The sequence below is a fragment of the Oncorhynchus mykiss genome, chromosome 17, assembly GCF_057628025.1.
Source record: "Oncorhynchus mykiss isolate SJ-2025 chromosome 17, ASM5762802v1, whole genome shotgun sequence".
Lineage (NCBI taxonomy): Eukaryota > Metazoa > Chordata > Actinopteri > Salmoniformes > Salmonidae > Oncorhynchus > Oncorhynchus mykiss.
Window position 1 is genome coordinate 4,189,220 of NC_143038.1, and position 7,008 is coordinate 4,196,227.

Here is a 7,008-nt window from a genome sequence, read left to right on the forward strand (position 1 = left end):
ACAGAGACAGGAAGACATGAAGATAAAGAAACAAGGGGAATAGAGAAAGGAAAAATGAGTGAGATCGGGAACAGAAAGGAAAGGGAGTGAGAGAGAGGTCAAGAGGTGAATAAACAAGACTTTTCCCACATAACTGAAGTGTTTACATAACTGTTTGCTGTGACTAGCTTGTTCTAGATGGTGTGTTGATGTGTTCTATCTGGCTGGGGCTGGACTACCTCCCCACCGCTACAGCCTAACATGCCAGTGATGTCTCCTCTGACTCATGTTGCTGCCCTTCATTCCTGACACACAGGTCGTCCCTTTCATCCACTCATCCTCCAGTCCTCCATCCTCCAGTCCTCCATCCTCCAGCCATATCTCCTTACTACCTCACTGCTCATATGGACACACACTGGGCTAACATGGAGGACTTCCATTTATTGAGAAGAGAAGCATAGATAAGCATTTATAGAGGCCTTAAAATGGAGTTATGAAGTCTTTATGAGTTGTGGTTAGTTTAAAGTGGGGTTATCGCATTAATAACACTGAAGAGCATGTCTCATATTCACACACTGGATTAACTTGGAAGAATCACATGCAGTTTAATGTGAAGTGTAGCCTTTAACACAATATCCTGGTATCAGATCTGTTTGTGATATCTTGCCAACTCCTATGGTTATGGGTCCGCAAGATATCATAAACAGATCTGGGACCAGGCTGTATAACAAGGCATTGGTTGGCAGTTACTAAACAGCGCTGGGAGCAGGGATTATCATGACTTTCCCATTGGAACTTTAAGTGAAACATTTGGTGTCCTATCTTAGTATTTACTGGAAATACAACATGACAATAACTGGTTGTTGTAATGATAATAGTATATGCCAATTATGCAGATATTTTTATCCAAAGCGAGTCGCAGTGTTACAGTACGCGTGCATACTTCTTCACCACACATTGGGGAGAATAATAGGCAACTCAGTCCAATCTGTTTGTGTTGACGTGTTTCTCTCCCAGGCAGAACGGTTAGAAAGTGTTTGTGACTCTATCAGTGTTGTTTTCAATCAGACAGACGAGAGAGACAAGGGGTGTTTCTCAAAAGGCATAGTACCGTGCTGCGAGCACGGGAGGGTCGGAGTGTGAGTCCAAATCAGAAGTCTGCGAAACAGAGCACGGGGGTCACTTCTCGAATGCGCTCTCCTCTTGTACATATTTTGAACCATGCATCGATGCAAGATTCAACTGAGCGTGTGCAACGGAATATGTCGCAACCACATCAAAAATTCTGCAAATGTTCTTCAAATCAATGGCGGCCCGTATTTGAGGTGAAGCAAGAGAAACTGCACTCCGACTTCGGAATGAACTGTTGCCTTTTCACATCTCATATGTTGCCTGACTACCATATTTGAACTTGATTCATGAATAAATACATGCTGTGTTAATTTTGTCATGGTTACCTGCCTAATATACCCACTGAGGTGTGTGTAGGCTGCAAGCCCATAGTAAGTCAATAGAGCTAACTAGCTAGCTACTGCTGTCAGCTAGCCAGATAGCCACGAAGAATTGTTAGCTAGCTAACCACGAAGAATTAACATCTACGTTACAAAACATTGGTCATTTTGTTATTACTAGTTATACTATCTGGTTAGCTACATTATTACAATTCACATATGCACTACCGGTCAAAAGTTTTAGAACACCTACTCATTCAAGGGTTTTTCTTTATTTTTACTATTTTATACATTGTAGAATAATAGTGAAGACATCAAACCTATGAAATAACACATGGAATCATGTAGTAACCAAAAAAACGTCAAAATATATTTTATGTTTGAGATATCATCTATATTGTAGCCTGTAGCTGGAAAAGGCATTAGGAAAACCGTACTATTGCAGACATGATTGTGTTATCAACCCTTCATTGTGGAATGTACAATATCTCTGTTTTGCTTTTCTTATTGGAGTTTTACTCTACTGTGTTTCACTGTATAGCTGTTTCACTGTCAATTCACTGTCAATTCACTGTCAATCACTGGAGTTGTATATACACGTACAGTACCAGTCAAAAGTTTAGACACACCTACTCACTCAAGGGCTTCTCTTTATTTTTACTATTTTATACGTTGTAGAATAATAGTGAAGACATCAACGCTATGAAATAACACATGTATCATGTAGTAACCAAAAAAAGTATTTCAGATTTCAGATTTTTCAAACGAGCCACCCTTTGACTTGATGACAGCTTTACACACTCTTGGCATTCTCTCAACAAGCTTCACTTGGAAGGATTTTCCAACAGTCTTGAAAGAGTTCCCACATATGCTGAGCACTGTTTGGCTGATTTTCCTTCACTCTGCGATCCAACTCATCCCAAACCATCTAAATTGGGTTGAGGTCGAGTGATTGTGGAGGCCAGGTCATCTGATGCAGCACTCCATCACTCTAATTCTTGGTCAAAATAGTCCTTACACAGCCTGGAGGTGTGTTGGGTCATTGTCCTGTTGAAAAACAAATGATAGTCCCACTAAGCCACAAACCTGATGGGATGGCGTATCGCTGCAAAATGCTGTAGCCAATTCGACCATGAAGGCCTGATGCATGCAGTGTCCTCTAAACAGTGTATGTTGAGATGTGTTGGTTACTTGAACTCTCTGAAGCATTTATTTGGGCAGCAATTTCTGAGGCTGTTAACTCTAATGAACCTGTCCTCTGCAGCAGAGGTTACTCTGGGTCTTCCTTTCCTGTGGCGGTCCTCATGAGAGCCAGTTCCATCATAGCGCTTGATGGTTTTTGCGATTGCACTCGAAGAAACTTTCAAAGTTCTTGAAATGTATCGTATTGACTAACCTTCATGTATTAAATTAATGATGGACTGTTGGTTCTATTTGCTTATTTGAGCTGTTCTTGCCATAATATGGACTTGGTCTTTTACCAAATAGGGCTATCCACCCTTACCTTGTCACAACACAACTGATTGGCTCAAACACATTAAGAAGGTAAGAAATTCCACAAATTAACTTTTAACGAGGCACACCTGTTAATTGAAATGCATTCCAGGTGACCACCTCATGAAGCTGGTTGAGAGAATGCCCAAGAGTGTGCAACAATGTCATCAAGGCAAAATGTGGCTGTTTGAAGAATCTCAAATGTAAACTATATTTTGATTTGTTTAACACTTTTTTGGTTACTACATGTGTTGTTTCATAGTTTTGATGTCTTCACTATTATTCTACAATGTAGATAATAGTAAAGTACTTTTGACCGGTAGAGTAGCTAGCTAATTGTTATGAAGTCTCTATTGCCATTACCCTGGCTAGAAGAAGGAAGGTTCAGTGAATGGGTCCATAGTAAGTCAATAGGGCTAACTGGCTAGCTAGCTACCCACAATTAATTGATATCTACTGTACCTTGCATAACATTAGTTTTAGGTCATATCTAACTTATAATTCTGAAGTAAAACGTTTGCTTTGTGTATATCTTATTTTGTCTATATTGTTGCCATTGTCCTGGCTGGAGGAAGGTTAAGTGAATGGGGAGATTCAGTGTGAGGTACTACAGTAGGGGGAGTGCAAGTGCCTCTCAAATGTAACGTCTTTTTTTATTTCTTTTTTATTTTATTTTTTACCCCTTTTTCTCCCCAATTTCGTGGTATCCAATTGTTGTAGTAGCTACTATCTTGTCTCATCGCTACAACTCCCGTACGGGCACGGGAGAGACAAAGTCATGCTTCCTCCGATACACAACCCAACCAGCGCGCATCCAACCCGGAAGCCAGCCACACCAATGTGTCGGAGGCTACACCGTGCACCTGGCAACCTTGGTTAGCGCGCACTGCGCCCGGCCCGCCACAGGAGTCGCTGGTGCGCGATGAGACAAGGACATCCCTACCGATCAAGCCCTCCCTAACCCGGACGACGCTAGGCCAATTGTGCGTCGCCCCACGGACCTCCCGGTCGCGGCCGGTTACGACAGAGCCTGGGCACGAACCCAGGCACGGCTGGCGCTGCAGTACAGCGCCCTTAACCACTGCGCCACCCGGGAGGCCCTAAAATGTAACATCTTATGCGTTCTCCACCCTCTTGTCCTATCAACAACGTACTCAAGAGAACATTCTCATAGGAATGCACTTGGAGCATGAGAGTGTGGAGCAAGATAGTATGCATATTGAGAAACACCCGAGGTCGGTAGATTGAGACGCTGTTTTTCATAGTAATTGGATGAACTCATAATACTGGGACCGTGGAGTGTTACTGTCTTATCAGACAACAATGATGGTGGATGTTGAAATGAAGTGTCTGTGAGAGAAGTGTGTGTGTGTGTGTGTGTGTGTGTGTGTGTGTGTGTGTGTGTGTGTGTGTGTGTGTGTGTGTGTGTGTGTGTGTGTGTGTGTGTGTATGTGTGTGTGTGTGTGAGTGTGTGTGTGTGTGTGTGTGTGTGTGGCTGGTTTTGCAGCATTTATCTGTCATGCTTAGAAGCCCATGTGAGGGACATGTGTGTCTAATGAGGGTCCAATGGAGAACAGATTGTCGTTATGTATAACTGTAAGCTGGCGATGCTTCCTGGAGGCATTGGACAAAACTGTCACTAGTTTATGCTTCAAATGCTGATTTTTTACAGTTTTAAAGAGAGATTGCAGCCAGGTCACCCATGATACATGTAAGTATTAGATGTCTATCACAGGAGGTTGGTGGCTCCTTAATTGGGGAGGACGAGCTTGTGGTAATAGCTGGAGCGGAATAGGTGGAATGGTATAAAATACATCAAGCACATGGTTTCCATGTTTAAGAAACATGGATGAACGTTTAATTCTGACATGAGACTGTAAGAGCTTGTTGGAAATTGATTGGGGGAAAATTAAATTAATACAAATTTTAAAGGTCCCAATGCAGATGTTTTAAAATGTTTGTTTTTTTTATCTCAATATCAAATTATTTCTAGGAAACAAATAAGTACCATACTGTGATCTGTGATTTTATAAAAAAAATTAGCTTAGGGTCGTTGTCCTTCGCCCCAGTCTGAGGTCCTGAGTGCTCTGGAGCAGGTTGTCATCAAGGATCTCTCTGTACTTTGCTCCGTTCATCTTTCTCTCAATCCTGACTAGTCTCCCAGTCCCTACCACTGAAAAACATCCCACAGCATGATGCTGCCACCACCATGCTTCACCGTAGGTATAGTGCCAGGTTTTCTACAGATGTGACGCTTGCCATTCAGGCCAAAAAGTTCAATCTTGGTTTCATTAGACCAGATAATCTTGCTTCTCATGGTCCTTTAGGTGCCTTTTGGCAAACTCCAAGCGGGCTGTCATGTGACTTTTTCTGAGGAGAGGATTCTGCCCGGACAGTCTACCATGAAGGCCTGATTGATGGAGTGCTGCAGAGATAGTTGTCCTTCTGGAAGGTTCTCCCATTTCCACATAGGAACTCTGGAGTTCTGTCAGAGTGACCATCAGGTTCTTAGTCACCTCCCTGACCAAGGCCCTTCTCCCCCGATTGCTCAGTTTGGCCTGGCGGCCAGCACTAGGAAAAGTCTTGGTGGTTCCAAACTTCTTACATTTATGAATGATGGAGGCCACTGTGTTCTTGAGGAAATTCAATGCTGCAGACATTCTTTGGTACCCTTCCGCAGATCTGTGACTCAACACAATCCTGTCTCGGAGCTTTACGGACAATTCCTTCGACCTCATAGCTTGGTTTTTGCTCTGGCATGTACTGTCAACTGTGGGACCTTATATAGACAGGTGTGTGCCTTTCCAAATCATGTCAAATGAATTTAATTTAACACAGGTTGACTCCCATCAAGACATCTCAAGGATGATCAATGGAAACAGGATGCACCTGAGCTCAATTTAGAGTCTCATAGCAAAGGGTCTGAATACTTATGTTAATAAGGTATTTCTGTTTTTGTCTTTAATTCATTTTCACAAATTTATGAAAACCTGTTTTTGCGTTGTCATTGTGTGTTATTGTGTGTAGATTGATGAAGAATTTGTTTTATTTAATCCATTTTAGAATACAGCTGTAATTTAATAAAATTTGGAAAAAGGGAATGGTCTGATTTCTTATGGAATGCACTCTATATATATAAAACACAGGTAAATCTAGTGTTGACTGCACAACTAAGTTTAAAAATTCACATTACTTCACATAGATTTATGTTTTCTCAAATTGACTGAATTGAAACAGAACTGACTCCAATCCTGACTCTCCCCACTCTGGTCAGTAGAAAGAGAAATGGGTCAGAAACAGCCTCCAGTGTCCAGTCTGTTCATTCAACCCACAGAAGAGAGAGGTCTACTGAGTCTACTGAGGCCATATTGATTTTCTCCCCTGTGGGCACGAGAGAGAGAAAGAGAGAGAGAGAGTGGACTGACGTACAAAATGGATGACCAAAAAACAATTGGTGTTTTGAAGTAACAGGGTCGTATAGCGGAGACAGAAAGATTGGCCTGGGCTCTGGTAGCCGGGCAGGAGTGGACAACTCCGGCCAATGAAAGAAACAGAGTCGTGGTCAATTAGAAATGAATCCAACAAAACCCCAACAGCTGCTTTCCCTTCCATGTTTCTTCTAACAGAAAAAGGCGAAGTCAGCACTTCCCTCAACGATCTAGCAATATTTTTCCAGATTTTGACAAACTAGGTGAGCGTAACTGGTAGCATCGACTGAAATGGCCGCAATTTACCAACTGCTGTTGAAATGAACATTTCAGTTGCAGCTAGTATGGATCCCTGCAGTTGGTTATTGTACCATAGAGTAACATACAATGTCAAGCCAGAAAATATATCGGATTCACATTCAGTCATCGGAACCCATGTTCAAAGCACAAAGCTCCGATAAGAATATTCCATCACACATTTCTCATATATTTCCGATCATACGCTCGTACATTTCCAATGGCATGGATGAGCAGCCCATATATTTATATGTCGACCGGTGGACATGAGACACATACCCACAACCTCTCTCTCTCCCTCCCTCTCCCTCTCTCCCTCTCACCCTCTCTCTCGCTCCCTCCCCTCCCCTCCTTAAACA